This window comes from Zalophus californianus, chromosome 9, assembly GCF_009762305.2.
Source record: "Zalophus californianus isolate mZalCal1 chromosome 9, mZalCal1.pri.v2, whole genome shotgun sequence".
NCBI classification, from domain to species: Eukaryota; Metazoa; Chordata; class Mammalia; order Carnivora; family Otariidae; genus Zalophus; species Zalophus californianus.
Window position 1 is genome coordinate 13104331 of NC_045603.1, and position 19016 is coordinate 13123346.

Sequence of the window (19016 nt, forward strand, 5' to 3'; positions counted from 1 at the left end):
TTCCACGCAAATCAGAATGTATGGTGGCCCTACATTTAATCCCCATTAACAAGCCCATGAGGTAGGTACTATTATTATCTTCACTTTGTAGATAAGAAAAATGATGAGCAGGGGAGTTAAGCTACTTAACCAGAGGCAGACGAGGTCTAGCTGGTAAGTGACGTTTCAGATTTGCCTCTTTTGAGACTTTTCTCATGGATGCAACAAATACTGATTGGTTTTCTATTTTGTGCCAGGTACTTGGGATTCGGCAGCAAACGAGGGGCAGCGTCTGCCTCTATGGTGCTTCGCCCTAGTGGAACAGAGCTCGTGGAATCACAGAACTTAGGTGTCCGGAGGACAGATCCAGTGAATAAATATGTAACATAAAGTCAAGCAGTGTTAATTGCTTAATTGTTTAACAGAGTCATGAGACAGAGGAGTGGTTCTCAACCAGGACCAATTCTGCTCCCCGGAGAGTCATCTGGCAATATCTGAAGACATTTTTAGTCGTCACAGCTGAGGGCGATGGTCCTGGTGTCCAGTGAGTAGAAGGCAGGGCTGTGGCAAAACATCCTACACACACAGGGCAGGCCCTCCCCCAACAAAAAGATTATCTGGCTGCAAATGTCCCTAGGGCTTCTCATAACCGCCCCCAGCCACTCACACCCATAGACACACCCACTTCATACCCCCACCTACCCTCTCACTATTTTTTTTTAATTACTACTTAAAAGCTGAATGTGAACTCAGCCCCCAAAAATCCGGTTTTCTTGAAACCATCCAGATTTGGGCACTACATAGATGCATGTTATGATTGAACAAACCCATTAAGAGTAGATAAAAGCTGCAGTTTGTGCGATTAAATTGGTTTTATTAATTTAACCGGTTAAAGGTACTCTAAGCAATTTTCCATGCTTCTAATAATTTCATCAAAAAGTTAAAGACTTTAATTATTGCAGGAAATGAGTGTCTAAATGGTAGGGTCTTAGGATTCTCTGTGGTGTTTTGGTTTGAAGTTTGGAATAAAATTTTTCCCTACAGAAATCCAAGAAGATACCAAGACATTGCTGTTTATGGGAATAGGGAGCAAAATTATTTTGCTTCTTTTATAATAAATAACAAGAATAACAATCCAATCTCTTTTAGGCTTCCCAAACCCAATTTCAATGTCGAGGAGCTTCCCCCCACACAACACCCAGCAATTGACACCAATCTGACACCAGCACGGTGTTAAAAGATTTCAACTCAATTCTGACTCTGTCTACCCAGAGATAGTAGCAGATCCCACAGGATGAGGGCCCAGCCCTCCACTTCAGAGGCCAGTTGCAAGCACCCGCCCCCCAGCCCCCCCCCCCCCCCCCCCCCCCCCCCCCGCTGCTGGTACCTGTGCTTCTGATCAACCTGATGAGGGAGCAGAAAGCAAGCTGAAGACAAAGCATAAGGTGACACCCTGCAACCTCCCCCCACCCCTCACTCCTGGGTGGGACATAAGTGGCGTTCTTCCAGGGATCTCCCAACGATCTTACTGTTATACCTTGCTAGAAGGGGAAAACAACCTTAACTTGATAATGACAAGGCCTATGGTATCTTGTAGGTCCTCTTTAGCATATGAAGTAGGTCCTCTTTAGCGTATGAGATTTCTTTTCAAACTTCCCTTTTTTTACCTCCCGCAAACCCATAGTATATAATCAGCCACCCCTCACAACCTCAGGGCAGCAGCTCTTTCTGCCCTTGGGTCTTGTCCCTGTGCTTTAATAAAATCACCATTTTGCAGCACCAAAGATGTCTCAAGAACTCTTTCTTGGTCTTTGGCTCCGGACCTCACCCTACCGAACCTCTCCTATATTCCAAAACCACATCACCACCCGCTACAGATTAGGGGTTCCAACCACCTCCTCCTTGGGTTCTTTCAATTTGTTAGAGCAGTTCACAGAACTCAGGGAAACACTCAGGTTTACTTAAGAGATACAATAAAGGATACGTGTCAACAGCATAGGGCCAGGTCTAGGGAAAGGGTGTGGAGCTTCCGTGCCCTCTCCAGGGGAGCCAGTATGCCCACTCCCCAACCTGGGAGCTCCTGTGCCTAGTTCCTCTGGGTTTTATGGAGGCTTCAATTGCATAGTCTTGATTGACTTAAGTCCCTGACCACTGGTTGATCCAGCCTCCTGCCCCTCTCGCCTCCCCTGACTAGGGGGTGGGACTGAAAGTTCCAACCCTCTAATCACAAGGTTGTTTCTCCAGGACACCACCCCCTCCTTGGTTGGCTTTCCAAAGGTCACCTCATTAACATAACACAAGATGCTTTCAGGGCCCTTATCGCCCGCAATTCCAAGGGTTTTCAGAGTGAGCCTGGAATCCTGGACAAGACCAAATACATATTATAAACATTCAGATGACCAAATACATATTAGTATATATCAGATATTAGTTACATTCAGATGTAACATTCAAATATATATTAGAAACATACATCATTCAGATGATCAAATATATATTTCTTATAAATCATAATGTCGCACAACCTTATTCCCACATCCTAAAAATGGAGATCTCTTGACAAAGAAAATTTTGTATTTTATAATATAAATATAATTTATTTATAAATTTTATATCTTTGCGATAGCCCAAATAATATGGAAAAAATTCATAAAATATGGACCCAATTAAAAACTGAATGGTTATACAAATCTAAAGATAAGCCTGATCCTCCTCCCCCTGCATTACTGTTACCACCCTTTCCTGGATCACCCCACAGCGCTGTCCTATAGGACACCCCCCATACCCTTTCCACCCCATCTATTCCCCACAGGAGCCAGGGTGTGCAGAACTACATGCTTTCTAATATATTATATAAAAGTCACTTAATCATTATGCATACTATTTATTTCCTATCTTCCCCTGTTAGAATATAAGGCCCAAGAGGGCAGAGATCTTTATTTTGCTCAACGATATCTCATAAGCACCTAGTACAGTGCCTGGAGCCCAAGAGGAGCTCAAAACATGAACCATGAATGAATCCCTTTAATTTTTATCCAGGCCACATGGTAGCCAGACTCCTTAGCCAATGAGAGCCTTGAGGATATTATGCATTTCTTCAGTCAGGCATGCCAGCTAAGATATACTGAGTATCTATTTTGCTTTCTGCTTTTAGCTAGGTATAGGCCAAACAAGCAACGAGGCCTGATCCCTATCCCTTGTAATCCCCCATTCATTTTATATTCCATCCTTATTAGCTTCTTAATTTTCTCCAAACATGCAAAGTTCTTTCAAACTCTGCCCCTGTGACTTCCTCTGACCGATGAATAATACTGAATAATACTAACATGTATTGAGTGTGCTGCTCTAAGTGCTTTATATGCATTTATTTATTTAGTCTTCATTACAACAGTTATTTAGGTACTTTCAGTATCTCTCTGTTTATAATGAAAGACAACTGAGGCTCAGGAAAGTGAATTAAGTTGCCCAGTGACATGCAGCTGGTAAGCCAGGTATCTCTGATTCAAACACAGGCCATTTGATTCTAAAATATCACATCTTCTAACCACTGTACAACAGAGAAGTTCCCTTTTCTGTTCTTTATATGCCCCAAATCTTGTCTTGGTCTAACTTAGAAGTATTGAGCTTAAATTCATTCAGGGACCAGGCAGGTAACAAAAATACATGAAAGTGTTGAATAAAATGAAAGAGAACTGTAGGTCTGCAGTGAATTTGGGACTTACCAGTTTTCTTACAAATACTGTATGTGTCAACCAAACCATGCTTCTGTTGGATTCAGCCCATACGTTGAGAATTACAGCAGTGCCATGGAGGTACCTCCAAGATCAGTGTTAGTCACTTCCTCTTGGGTACTCCCGTGGCCTTGATGTACTTCGTACTTCATCTGTGAAAGCACTGAGCAGGTGGTTAACACACCATGGACTAGCGCAGACACATGCAATATGGTGGTGTCTAAGACAGTAAAACACTCTGCCTTCCTGAAGCTTCCCATAGTAAGGAGAAAGACCCACACTAATGGCACTCAAGTATTACAGTTGCAATGATAGAAGCCTGCTCAGGAGAAGTGGGCAAACAAAGAAGAAAGGGGTAAAAATGGTCAGTAAAGTCCTTACAGAGGCTGGGACTGTTTAGTCTTTAAAGATGAATAGATGACCACCCATCGGGTGAAGCCATGGAGAAACCAGAGGGACAAGGTCATTCCAGGCAGCATGAACTAAGTCATGGAGGCCTGAACAGCCTGGAATTGTCAGGGAGATTCAGGAATAGTCATATGGCCAGAACTAAGGACCTACAGGTACAAGGGGAAAGGGATGGCAGAACAGGAGGCAAGGCAAGAGTTTTTGTCTGGATACAAAATTTCCCCTGTGGGCTAAAGAAGTATTTTTAAGATGACAAGTCACCTGAGCAGGAAGGTTAGGTACAAGATGATTTAAATAGGTGGGTGGGAAATAACAGGCTTCTGGATTTTTTGGATGGGAAGGAAGGCAATGGAAAACAGATTTGAGAGATGGAAAACATATGGAATCCCAAGGACTTGCTAACTAGTGAGGTCCTAGAAGAGTGAGAAGGAGTCTAAGATGATGGCCAGATTCTGGGCCGGGGGCGGGGGGGTGGGTAGGTGCACAATAGAGCCATAACCTGATCCAGAGAGCATGGCTGAAAGGGTAGGTTGTGGCGGGGAGACATATTAAGCTCAGTAGCATTTTAGGTGCTTGAGAAACATCTGTGTGGAAGTTCCCAGCAAGGTTTTAATACATAGGTCTGAAACTCGACGAACAGCTGTGGGCAGTTGTTGAACCCATGAAGAGTTAATGATTTCCAGTGGATGCAGAGTAAATAGAGCAGAAAAAGCCAGGACAGGGCCCTGGGGCAAACAAGATCTATGAGGCAGGAAGAGAATGAAAAGACAAGGCTACAAAAGCAGCTGAATGGAGAAGGTATGGCCAGAGATCCAAGGAGAATCACAGCAGAAGGAAACCAAGTCAACATCACTGAGGACACCCAAGTATCCACTGCATTTATCACAACAGTGGTCCACGGTGACTCTGCCAGGGCAGTGCTAGTCAGTAGACGAGTATCCTGATTGTAGTGATTGGATGGTGGTACGTGCAGAAATTGGGGCAGCAAGCGTAGAAGATTCCTTTGAGAAACCCGGCTCTGAAGATGAAAGAGGGAGGGGACCGGAGGGGAATGAATGGTCGGGGGAGGGGGTTCTTGCCATGGAAGACATAGGCGCAGGTTCTTCATCTGAGAAGAAGCAGTCAAGAGGAAATACAGACAGGGGTGTCTGCGTTGAGATGGGATGGCATGAGATCCTCAGCACAGGCGGAGAATGTCCACACATGAAGAGAGAAGACCACTGCCTCTGGACTGGGAGAAAGGAGGTGAAAGTGTAGATGCAGATATATTTTATGGGGCCCACCGGGAAGCGTAGGGAGGTTCCATCTGACGCCATCAGTTTTCTCAAAAAAGTGGGGAAAAAGGGCCTCCATTCAAAGCACAGTCTTCATAGTCACAAGACCCACCTTCCTCCACAGAGCTTCTCTGGGTTTTTCTCTCCAAGTGTCCTTGTTATTTCCTAGGTGGTTGGAGGGCTTCTGTTGCCATAACAACGAGATGCAACATTTTAGTTCTTAAAACGTGTGTGTGTGTGTGTGTGTTGTGTGCACATGCACGTACATAATGCAAAAATGAACTTGAGTGTTCTAGTAAATGTGTGTGAATATGGGCTGGAGTATCTAAGAGTATTAGAGTCAGTATTTCTGTGATTGTGCATGTGGATAAGTTAAGTTGGCAAGAGGATGTGAGTCATTTTTGTGTGCTGGTGTGTGGAGATGGAGAGACAGCATGTGAGTGTATCTCCTTAAGGTATGAGTGTGTTTGAGCATATTAGCATGATGGTGTGTCCACAGGGAAAATATGGTGTCTGAGCATGTGGGTGTGCGGTATGTAGGTTTGTGTAGGGAAGACCATAAAGGCACATGAGTCCTGCGTATGTGTGAACAGTGAGTAGGTATGTGTCTGTGTGTGTCTATCTGTGTGGTGATAAATGTGCATGAATCTGTGCATATGGAGGTCATGAGAATGTGTGTATGGGTTGGAGTGTGCACAGGTATGTACCAGAGCATCCTAGGTGGCCTTAAAATCCTTGCTCAGACTAGTTAAAAATTTCCGTATGTTCCCTCTCATTTCCCACATAGATTTCAAATTTTACCTGGCCATCTTTGTCTATGTCCATGGTCTCTAAAAGCTGGTCTTAACTTTCACCTGATGTTAGGGGCAGTCATATGCATAGGGATTTTGTGGAAACCCCATAGATGTGTAAAAGTAAGAGTGAGAAAGAGCAAGTGTATACCAGAGGGTATGTGAGGACTGTGGTGTGTACGTGTTTGGGTCTGCATATAAGTTGTATCTGAGAGCCGGCATCCCTTGTTTCAGTAAGAATTTATAGAGCAAAATCTCTATGTCAGGCTTTGTTTCAGATACTGGAAAACAACAGTAAACAGAAAGGCAGTTCCTGCTCTCCTAAAACAGAGGTCCTGGTGAGGGGTGACAGACCATAAATTAATAAGCTGATATGTAACATGTAGATGGTGAGGACTAAGAAGAAAAATAAAGCAGATGAGGGGGATGGAGAGCAATCTCTTTTATATAAGAGGGTTCAGGAAGGCCTCTCTGGGGAGGTCACATGGGAGCAGAGGCTTGTTTGGGTGATGGAGCAAACTCTGGGGTGGCTGGGAAAGCGTTCCCGCCAGAGGAAGAGCAAGAGCCCCTGAGGGAGGAAGGCACGCGGGAGGGCGCCAGGACAGCCGTGTGGCTGGAGTGGGGATGCAGGGAGAGTGTGGGAGCAGGGGAGGGAATGAGAGGTGGGTCAGGAGCCAGGTCAGGACTTGGGATCTTACTCTGAGGGCGCTGTGGGAAGTGAGAGGAGAGTTTTATCAAAACACTGTCTTAAACCGACAAAAACTGTGAAAGATTGTTCTGCTTGTTGTGTGGAGTTTAGACTCTAAGAAAGCAAGAATGGAGCAGGGAGACGGATCAGGAGGGGTTATGGCCAAAGTCCAGAGGCAGTGGAGACGGTGAGAAGCGGTCAGATGATGGGCACCTTCGGTAGATCAGACAGGACTTGGCAGTGTGAGCAAAAGAAGGGGGTGAGTGGATCTCCAAGGCTTCTGGCTTAAGTGACAGGAAGGGTGGAGGTACCATTTACAAAGATGGCGAAGAATACAGAAGGTGTAGGATTAGGGATGGGAGTGAGCCATTGGAGATGCCTGCTGGATTTCTGAGTGGAGAGGCCAGGTAGGCATGGTACAGAGGAGTCAGCAGTTTGAAAAAGGGCTCTGAGAAGGAACTAGAAACCTAAGAGTTAACAGTCTATAGGTGGTATGTAAAGCTTTGAGATGGAGTGAAACCATGTGGAGAGCAGCTAGGACTGAGGGTTGCGGGGAAGAGTTGCCCCTACAGGTAGAGTTCAAGAAGTGATGGAAGATCCCACTAAGGAAATTGAGAAGATGCCTCTAGGAAGGTAGCAGGAGACCCATTTGGTTCTGCAGTCCTAAGACCCAAGAAAGAATATTTCAATGAGGAGTGAGTCATCCCGTGTGTCAAATGCTGCTGATAAATGAATTTAGATGAAGACCCAGCCTTGGCCACTGGATATGGCCACGTAGCAGTTGTTAGTAACTTTGACTTGAAGAGCTTCCGTGCAGCAGGTGTAAGGACGAGGAATGCTGGAAAGTGGGCTTTGGAACAGACTCATCCCGACCTGTTATGGCAAGAGACCTGAGGAAGCCAGACAGAAAAGCTGTCTTCCAGCCACTTACAAAAGGCAAGTCTGAGCCTGTTCCTCCCTTAAGATCCATTCTGAGGCTCATTGTTTTTCAGCAGGAATCCAAAGTCCTTAACATGACATAAGAAGGTATGGGACGATTTGACCTCAGTCCACCTCTGGGGTCTCCTTGCCGGCTGCTGCCTCCTCCCCTAAATGGTAACTCTCCCAGGAGCAGAAACTGACACTCAGTTTCCTCTTCCAGTTCAGTCCATTAATCATGTCTCACTTCTTCCTGAATGTCTTGCTCCGTGGACGCTGCATAAATAATTGAATTTTAAACTACCTGATATGGACCAGAACAGGGGGGAGCTCAGAGTTGTCCCTGGTGCCGGGGAGCCTGACTCCTTTTCACAGGAAACTGAGAGTCCTGCAGGGCACTTCAGAATTTGAATCTGGCTTCCAGACCCCTAGCCTGCTCAAGTGCCCTTTGATATACTGATGCTCCTTTCTGTCTCCTGGCTCCTCGGAGCTGTCCCCTCCCTCCTTCCTTACTCCCGTGGGGTCCCAATCAGGGGCATGAAACCCCAGGAGAAACGGTGGGTGAGCACCTGCTCAGCTCAGGCTGCTCCCTGGCTGGAATGCCAAGCAGTGGTGACCCACCTGGGACCACACAGTCAAGGGTAACACTCGGGGGTGGGGGGGAGGGCGGGCAGAAGGACAGGCCAAGTTAGTTTGGTAAAGGGTGCCCCTTGCCTACCATGCGCTCTGGATCCACCCTATAGAAACAGAGTTTAAAGAAAGTAAGCCTTTCTTCCCTCCAGCTCTCTGTAATGTCAGGGGAGGGTGACCTTCATCTGTTATTAGACTTCTGTTTAGTTTTAAGTTTCGAAAAGGTCATACATGAAATTGCTGCTATTTACACACGTGTGCTTTGGGGAGAGCACCTTACATTTCCTGTGGCTCAGCTTCTTCATCTGTAAAACAGAGACAAATACACTATCTTCCTCATCATGAGGAACAAATAGTTTAAAAAATGTATCAAGTGCTTAGAAAAGTGCCCCGGGCACATAGTAAGTGCGGGGGGCGGGGGGGGGGGAGGCATTCGCATTAAAATTATTATTATTCTGTGCAGGGATAGGCTTAGTTTTAGATTGTTTCTCCTTAAGCTTTTTGGACAAATTCTTTGAATACTAGGCTGCGCTTCGAGATCTGCAAGAGGGCTACAGGCCTCTGGGAAGTATTAGGATATAGGTTTGGTTGCATGTAACAAAGACCCAAAATAAGAGTAACTTAAGCAAGATGGAGGCCTTCTCATTCTTTCTCACATAATGATTGGAGCTGGAATTATTTCTACTACACTCCAATGAAGCCAGGCTTCTTCTCCCTTGTTACTCTGGCTTCCTTGGGGGAGTAGCCCATGACTAAATGGACCACAGTGGTCACCACCCTCTGCCTTTCAGCCAGGGAGCAGCGGGAAAGAGGAAGGCAAAGCCATGAGCTTGCCCTCCAGTGGCTAGAACATGGTCCCAAGGCTACATGTAGGGTGCTAATTCTCTGTGGCCATGTGCCTGACCTCCAATTCTGTTATTCTGGAAGAAGGGCAGAATGTACGTCAGGGACAAAGTCCCTGCCACATTCTTGGAATTCACAGTAGAATGTCTATTTCCAAATTTCAGACATCAGGGCATAGCCAGAGGCTAAGGCAACAGTGAATACCACAAACTCTGAAGCCAGACTGCCTGTTTAAATCCCAACCTTGCTGCTCACTAGCTGTGTGACCTTGGGCAAATTACATGAGGTCTCTGTGCCTCGTTTTACTCGTTTGTAAAACGCAAAAAAACAAAACAAAAACCACTGCCAACTCATAAGAATTAATTATACACATAAATCTGTATCTAGCTTAGACTATGGTCACTTTATATTAAGCGCTATGTAAGTGTTTGCTATTATTATATTGGTGAACCCCTTATTATCATAAACCTGTTTTTTTTTTTAATTAAATAAAACATGTATCTAACCCTTTCCAAGGTAATAGTATCTATGTGCTGGTAGTATATGAGGTTTGGTGTGCCAATTATATATAAGCTTTCCTCTAATATATTCTAAAATAAACCAGTGAGTCCTAAAATATTTAGTCCTAAAATGTTTTAGAGATTTACACGTGTGACACTTGCAATCATCTTGTACATCAGCAGCGCAATGCCCCCCTGCTTCAGGAAATACCTGACTGAGAACCAGAACCCTCGGATTCCAGTTACTTGCTGTTTGACCCTAGGCTGTCATTTCTCTCTTCTGACACCCAGTTTCCACCTCTGTTACACAAGGCAAGAGTAAAACCAGGGTGTGCGGAAAAGAACAGAAGAGGAGTATGTGGAAGAGTGTGGAGACTTTGCACCTCGCACCGGGCAGGTGTTCAGCCAAGTCCAGCTGAGTCTGAAACTCACAAAGACAGATTATGTCTTCATTACCTTGTGAGGGGGGTCAACTGTGGGCAGCTTCTTCATTTGAGGGCTTTCAGAGAAGAAGTAGCAATTTTAGAAATCAATGGCCCATGACTGCCTTCCTTGCTGGATACCTCTGTATTTTCCTTAAAGGGTGAAGCCATGAATCTGCTACATAACTGTCTTACTTCTTACAGTTCCCGTGGGAAGGAGGGCAGACCAAGGTCAGGAACAAGGCAACCTCCAAAGTTGAGAATGCCCTTGAGACAACAGCTCCCTTCTGTCCACCTCCCCCACCTCCGTGTCTCTTTGCCTCCCCACCCGTCCCTCGGAGGTGGATTATGTCTCCCCTGACGGGCTCTGGAGATGGAATTTTCTGAGAACTGGGGCAGAATCTCTAATAGAGAGATTCAGCTGCTTATCTCAGCCCTGTCACTGCTGCTTCTGCCGCGCCCCTCCCTTCTTATCTCTCCTGGCCCCTCCAGGTCTCCAACTCCAGTGTTTCTCTTAGATTCTCTCTTCTCCTTGTCCTCTCCTCGCCCCCCCCCCCCCCCCCCCCGCACACCTCTCGGGTTTGCTTTGCAAGCTTAAAATGAAGTGAGTTTTCTGTCTTGAGACCTAGTGCGGCATCTGGGTGTCTTTTCTTTTCAGGGAAGCATCAGCAACTTTCCTCCTCCCTTCCATCCCAATGGCAACTTCGAATACTAGACATGGAAAGTTCTGGAATCTAACCACTGTACCAGTTGTGTGTCTTTAGTTGAGTCAAGCCACAACACCTCCCGGAGGCCCAGTTTGCTCTTCTGGAGGTCCTCTCTGCAGGGGATGTCAAACCCCAGGAGATAAACTTGGGGGTCCTAGCCCAAATCCTGGAGCGGGCCAGCCATTTAGTCAGTGTTTTTCTCTTCCTTGCCTTCTTTGATTTTCCTCACCGTGCTCCAATCCTTACATTCTTACAAATGCCGAAGAGCTTACCCACAAATGGCTGAAGTCCCAGCAACTCACAACTGGGACCAGGAAAAGAGATGAATCTATTTCTTCCTGATACTGAGGAATGTGACTCCAGGTTAGTGAGTATCTACCGTGGGTCAAGTTATTTTTGTACCATTTTTAACTACGTGAACTCACTTAGAATCTTCCCGGGAGTCCTGGGAAACAGGTGCCTTTGGCACTGGCTAGAGGCTGCAGTCCTTGCCCAACGTCACTCCAGTTAAAAAGGCAGAACTCGAATCTGACCCCAGGTATCTTTTGTGAGGAAGATGAATACACTTTCCGCAATCTCATGCCGCCTTCTTCATTTTGGGGTCAGATGATGCATCAGTCTGGCCCAGTCAAGAACATGGAAACTATCCCAGGTATTTCAAGCAGAAGAAATGTAACAATTATTTCTGTTTAAACAGAAATTTAACAGTGTAATCAGTTACACAGGTGGTAGAAGAACTGAAAGACCATACAGTCTGTCCCCCTCTTAGGGCTTTAGGGTCATGATAGCGCTATCAGAGCCCAGAAGCGGAGACTCTTCAGTAGGATGCTCCAGTGGAACCACAGTGGGAACTGCCCTCCAGGAGCTGAATCCCAGAAGAGATGGTGTAGAGTGGGAGACGCTTCCAGAAACCCAGAGAAAGAGGCAGAGAAATAGCCAGCTTCTCTCCTCTCCAGTCTTCTGCCAATGCCTCCCATTGGCTGAAACCACTTGGAAGCCAAAAAGCAAAGGATCCTGGGGACTGTAGTTTCTTGCAGTGAGGAGTACAGCAGGAGATGACCTTGGAGTGGACTTGTGAGAAACAACAGGCAAAAAACAGCCAAAAGGTCCACTAAGGTAGCAGTGATGAAACAGGGAGAGAGCTTAAAGAAGGCCTGGTCACCAGGACCAGGTGCACTTAGAGAGCTACAAAGGGAAGTTGTTTGCTGAAGGAAGGAGAGCTCACGTCCATTCAAGGTGATCCTCGTGTTTGATTGAGAGCCTGCAGTTAGGCATGTTTTTCCAGGGAGATGGAAAACATCCAGCCTCAGCCATTTTTCTAAGGCTTTCTGCCAGATGCAGAGTCCTTTTCTACCCTCAGGGGAAGCAAACAGCCCAGGAGCAGGCGTGTAATAGGAAAACACCTGTACCTTCGGGTGACTTGGGCACAAGTATTCGAAGACAGGTTTTTAATGGGCCCCAGTACCTCCTGAGGGGAGGGGGTGCGGTGGGGTCCTGTGCTCCCTCTTCCCTCTAGGAACTGGATGTCTGCAGCCAGGAGCTCTCCTGCACAGCCAGGGGCACTGGGGATGGGGGGGACGGGCTTCAAGTCTATCCAGCGGAGCTCAGGCCACAGGCAGCAACACCCCTATTGGCCCTTCAAGGCCAGAGAGGAAGTGTGCATTCTTGGCTAGACGTGAAGATATATTTGTCTGAGGCTGGCAGCACAAGAGGTGGAAACACATCGACCGCACTCCCTCCTGCTGCCCTTGGCTTCCGTGTGTCCCTCCACGTCTGGCATCTGCCCTTCTCTGCAGCAGGTGGACAGTATCCTTGGACAGCCTTCTATGCTGGCTTCTCACTCAGCTCATTGGGAGGCACCTGCTAGAGTCCAAGCGTGCAGGAGAGGTGGCTTCCCCTCCTGAGCTTACAGGACAATAGCCTCCCACTGTTGCCAGTCTGGCTGCTTCACCGAAACCTCTGTGAACAATCCTCCCATTAAACTTTTCCAGCAAACTCTCTGATTATACCTTTCCTTTCCTCCCAGGGCCGTGACTGAGCCAGCATCCTGAGGATACTTGCATAGTCAGAAAATCTGTATTGACAGGACATGGCAGCTTAGATGTCTTCGGCAGTGAGAAGGGCTTTGGACGTCACTAGGTCTGACTTTTGTCTTTTTTTTAAAATAATTTTTTATTGTTATGTTAATCACCATACATTACATCATTAGTTTTTGATGTAGTGTTCCATGATTCATTGTTTGTGCATAACACCCAGTGCTCCACGCAGAACATGCCCTCTTTAATACCCATCACCAGGCTAACCCATCCCCCCAGCCCCCTCCCCTCTAGAACCCTCAGTTTGTTTTTCAGAGTCCATCGTCTCTAATGGTCCGTCTCCCCCTCCGACTTACTCCCCTTCATTCTTCCCCTCCTGCTATCTTCTTCTTCTTTTTTTTTCTTAATATATATTGCATTTGTTTCAGAAGTACAGATCCGTGATTCATCAGTCTTGTATAATTCACAGTGCTCACCATAGCACATACCCTCCCCAATATCTATCACCCAGCCACCCCAGCCCTCCCACCCCCCACCACTCCAGCAACCCTCAGTTTGTTTCCTGAGATTAAGAATTCCTCATATCAGTGAGGTCATGTGATACATGTCTTTCTCTGATTGACTTATTTCACTCAGCATAACACCCTCCAGTTCCATGCACATCGTTGCAAATGGCAAGATCTCATTCCTTTTGATGGCTGCATAATATTCCATTGTGTATATATACCACCTCTTCTTTATCCATTCATCTGTCGATGGACATCTTGGCTCTTTCCACACTTTGGCTATTGTGGACATCGCTGCTATAAACATTGGGGTGCACGTACCCCTTCGGATCCCTACATTTGTATCTTTGTGGTAAATACCCAGTAGTGCAATTGCTGGATCGTATGGTAGCTCTATTTTCAACTGTTTGAGGAACCTCCATACTCTTTTCCAGAGTGGTTGCACCAGCTTGCATTCCCACCAAGAGTGTAGGAGGGTTCCCCTTTCTCCGCATCCCTGCCAACATCTGTCGTTTCCTGACTTGTTAATTTTCGCCATTCTGACGGGTGTGAGGTGGTATCTCATGGAGGTTTTGATTTGGATTTCCCTGATGCCGAGCGATGTTGAGCACTTTTTCATGTGTCTGTTGGCCATTTGGATGTCTTCTTTGGAAAAATGTCTGTTCATGTCTTCTGCCCATTTCTTGATTGGATTATTTGTTCTTTGGGTGTTGAGTTTGATAAGTTCTTTATAGATTTTGGATACTAGCCCTTTATCTGATATGTCATTTGCAAATATTTTCTCCCATTCTGTCGTTTGTCTTTTGGTTTTGTGGACTGTTTCTTTTGCTATGCAAAAGCTTTTTATCTTGATGAAATCCCAATACTTTATTTTTGCCCTGGCTTCCCTTGCCTTTGGCGATGTTTCTAGGAGGAAGTTGCTGTGGCTGAGGTCGAAGAGGTGGCTGCTTGTGTTCTCCTTTAGGATTTTGATGGACTCCTGTCTCACGTTTAGGTCTTTCAACCATTTGGAGTTTATTTTTGCGTGTGGTGTAAGGAAATGGTCCAGTTTCATTCTTCTGCATGTGGCTGTCCAATTTCCCAAGACCATTTGTTGAAGAGACTGTCTTTTTTCCATTGGACGTTCTTTCCTGCTTTGTCAAAATGAGTTGACCATAGAGTTGAGGGTCCATTTCTGGGCTCTCGATTCTGTTCCATTGATCTATGTGTCTGTTTTTGTGCCAGACCCATACTGTCTTGATGATGACAGCTTTGTAATAGAGCTGGAAGTCCGGAATTGTGATGCTGCCAGCTTTGCTTTTCTTTTTCAAGATTCCTCTGGCTATTCAGGGCCTCTTCTGGTTCCATACAAATTTTAGGATTATTTGTTCCATTTCTTTGAAAAAGGTGGATGGTATTTTGATGGGGATTGCATTGAATGTGTAGATTGCTCTAGGTAGCACTGACATCTTCACAATGTTTGTTCTTCCAATCCACTAGCATGGAACGTTTTTCCATTTCTTTGTGTCTTCTTCAATTTCTTTCATGAGTATTTTATAGTTTTCTACGTACAGATCCTTTGCCTCTTTGGTTAGATTTATTCCTAGGTATCTTATGGTTTTGGGTGCAATTGTGAATGGCATCGACTCCTTGATTTGTCTCTCTTCTCTCTTGTTATTGGTGTATAGGAATGCCACTGATTTCTGTGCATTGATTTTATATCCTGCTACTTTACTGAATTCCTGTATGAGTTCTAGCAGTTTTGGGGTGGAGTCTTTTGGGTTTTCCACATAAAGTATCATATCATCTGCAAAGAGTGAGAGTTTGACTTCCTCTTTGCTGATTTGGATGCCTTTGATTTCTTTTTGTTGTCTGATTGCTGTGGCTAGGACTTCTAATACTATGTTGAATAGCAGTGGTGAGAGTGGACGTCCCTGCCGCGTTCCTGACCTTAGGGGAAAAGCTCTCAGCTTTTCCCCATTGAGAATGATATTGGCTGTAGGTTTTTCATAGATGGCTTTTATGATATTGAGGTATGTACCCTCTATCCCTATACTCTGAAGAATTTTGATCAAGAAAGGATGCTGTACTTTGTCAAATGCTTTTTCTGCATCTATTAAGAGGATCATATGATTCTTGTTCTTTCTTTTGTTAATGTATTGTATCACGTTGATTGATTTGCGGATGTTGAACCAGCCTTGCAGCCCAGGGATAAATCCCACTTGGTCATGGTGAATAATCCTTTTAATGTACTGTTGGACCCTATTGGCTAGTATTTTGGTGAGAATTTTTGCATCCATGTTCATCAAGGATATTGGTCTGTAGTTCTCCTTTTTGATGGGGTCTTTGTCTGGTTTTGGGATCAAGGTAATGGTGACCTCATAAAATGAGTTTGGAAGTTTTCCTTCCATTTCTATTTTTTGGAACAGTTTCAGGAGAATAGGTATTAATTCTTCTTTAAATGTCTGATAGAATTCCCCTGGGAAGCCATCTGACCCTGGGTTTTTGTTTGTTGGGAGATTTTTGATGACTGCTTCAATTTTCTTAGTGGTTATAGGTCTGTTCAGGTTTTCTATTTCTTCCTGGTTCAGTTTTGGTCGTTGATACATCTCTAGGAATGCACCCATTTCTTCCAGGTTATCTAATTTGCTGGGATAGAGTTGTTCATAATATGTTCTTATAATTGTTTGTATTTCTTTGGTGTTGGTTGTGATCTCTCCTCTTTCATTCATGATTTTGTTGATTTGGGTCATTTCTCTTTTCTTTTTGATAAGTCTGGCCAGGGTTTTATCAGTCTTGTTAATTCTTTCAAAGAACCAGCTCCTAGTTTCGTTGATCTGTTCTACTGTTTTTTCGGTTTCTATTTCATTGATTTCTGCTCTGATCTTTATGATTTCTCTTCTCCTGCTGGGTTTAGGCTTTATTTGCTGTTCTTTCTCCAGCTCCTTTAGGTGTAGGGTTAGGTTGTGTATTTAAGACCTTTCTTGTTTCTTGAGAAAGGCTTGTATTGCTATATACTTTCCTCTCAGGACTGCCTTTGCTGCATCCCAAAGATTTTGAACAGTTGTGTTTTCATTTTCATTGTTTTCCATGAATTTTTTTAATTCTTCTTTAATTTCCTGGTTGACACATTCATTCTTTGGTAGGATGCTCTTTGGCCTCCATGTATTTGAGTTCTTTCCAACTCTCCTCTTGTGACTGAGTTCTAGTTTCAAAGCATTGTGGTCTGAAAATATGCAGGGAATGACCCCAATCTTTTGGTACCGGTTGAGACCTGATTTGTGACCTAGGATGTGATCAATTCTGGAGAATGTTCCATGGGCACTAGAGAAGAATGTGTATTCCATTGCTTTGGGATGGAATGTTCTGAATATATCTGTAAAGTCCATTTGGTCCAGTGTTTCATTTAAAGTCTTTATTTCCTTGTTGATCTTTTGCTTAGATGATCTGTCCATTTCAGTCAGGGGGGTGTTAAAGTTCCCCACTATTATTGTATTGTTGTCAATGTGTTTCTTTGCTTTTGTTATTAATTGCCTTATATAACTGGTTGCTCCCATGTTAGGGGCATAGATATTTACAATTGTTAGATCTTCTTGTTGGATAGACCCTTTAAGTAGGATATAGTGTCTTTCTTCATCTCTTATTACAGTCTTTTTTTAAAATCTAATTTGTCTGATATAAGGATTGCCACCCCAACTTTCTTTTGGTGTCCATTAGCATGGTAAATGGTTTTCACCCCCTCACTTTCAATCTGGGGGTGTCTTTGGGTCTAAAATGAGTCTCTTGCAGACCGCATATTGATGGGTCTTGTTTTTTAATCCAATCTGATAGCCTGTGTCTTTTGATTGGGGCATTGAGCCCATCTACATCCAGGGTAACTATTGAAAGGTATGAATTTAGTGCCATTGTATTGCCTGTAAAGTGACTGTGACTGTATATTGCCTGTGTTCCTTTCTGATCTATGCTGCTTTTAGGCTCTCTTTTTGCTTAGTGGACCTCTTTCAGTACTTCTTTTAGGGCTGGTTTTGTGTTTGCAAATTCCTTTAGTTTTTGTTTGTCCTGGAAGCTTTTTATCTCTCCTTCAATTTTCAATGAGAGCCTAGCTGGATATAGTATTCTTGGCTGCATATTTTTCTCGTTTAGTGCTCTGAAGATATCATGCCAGTCCTTTCTGGCCTGCCAGGTCTCTGTGGATAGGTCTGTTGCCAATCTAATGTTTCTACCATTGTAGGTTACATATCTCTTCTCCCGAGCTGCTTTCAGGATTTTCTTTTTGTCTCTGAGACTCGTAAGTTTTAGTATTAGATGTCGGGGTGTTGAGCTATTTTTATTGATTTTGAGAGGGGTTCTCTGTGCCTCCTGGATTTTGATGCCTGTTTCCTTCCCCACATTAGGGAAGTTCTCTGCTATTATTTGCTCCAATATACCTTCTGCCCCTCTCTCTTTCTTCTTCTTCTGGGATCCCAATTATTCTAATGTTGTTTCGTCTTATCGTATTGCTTATCTCTCGAATTCTGCCCTCGTGATCCAGTAGTTGTTTCTCTCTCTTTTTCTCAGCCTCTTTATTTTCCATCATTTGGTCTTCTATATCGCTGATTCTGTCTTCTGCCTCACTTATCCTAACAGTTAGTGCCCCCATTTTTGATTGCACCTCATTAATAGCCTTTTTGATTTCGACTTGGTTAGATTTTAGTTCTTTTATTTCTCCAGAGAGGGTTTCTCTAATAACTTCCACGCTTTTTTCAACCCCAGCTAGTATCTTTAAAGTCATGATTCTGAACTCTAGTTCCCACATCATACTAATGTCAGTATTGAGTAGGTCCCTGGCAGACGGTACTATCTCTTGTTCTTTTTGCTGAGGTGATTTTTTCGTCTTGTCATTTTGTCCAGAGGAGAACAGATGAATGAGAGAACAGAATGCTAACAGGTTAACAACGTCTCCAGCAAATATACTCTATACAAATCAGAAAAGACCTGAAACCAGGGGACAAGAAAGGGAAAGAAAGAAGAGAAAAAAAAAGGAAAAAGAAAAAGATAAAAACAAACAAAAACAGAACAAAACAGAAAAAACAGAATATGATCAAATATGATCAGGCTAGTGTATAGATCAGTGCCACACACTAGCTTTTGGGCATAATTTGTTCTGTTAGAATAAAGTGCCTGCTAAAATTTTAAAGGAAGAAAGACATATATGTACAAAATAAGGGTTGATACAATGAAGGGATGGAAGATGACTGTAAAGATGAAAATTATAAAAGATTTTATAAAAGGAATTGATAAGATAAGAAGTTGTTTTTAAAAAGAAAGAAGAAGATTTAAAAAGAAAAAAAAAAGAAGAAAAAGGGAAAAAAAAGGGAGAGACTGTGATCAGGCAGGAGACTAGAACAAAGCCATAGAGTAGTCATTTAGGGTATATTTTGATCTGTTAGAAGAAAGTGTATCTCAAAATTTTAAAGAGAGAACAACTTATATATATATATGCCAAAAATAAGGGTAACTGCTATGAAGGGATAAAAATATGACTCTAAAAATGAAAAATAAAAAAGGTTTTTTTAAAAAAGGGATTGATAAGATATTTGAAAAAGGGAAAAAGAAAAATAAAAA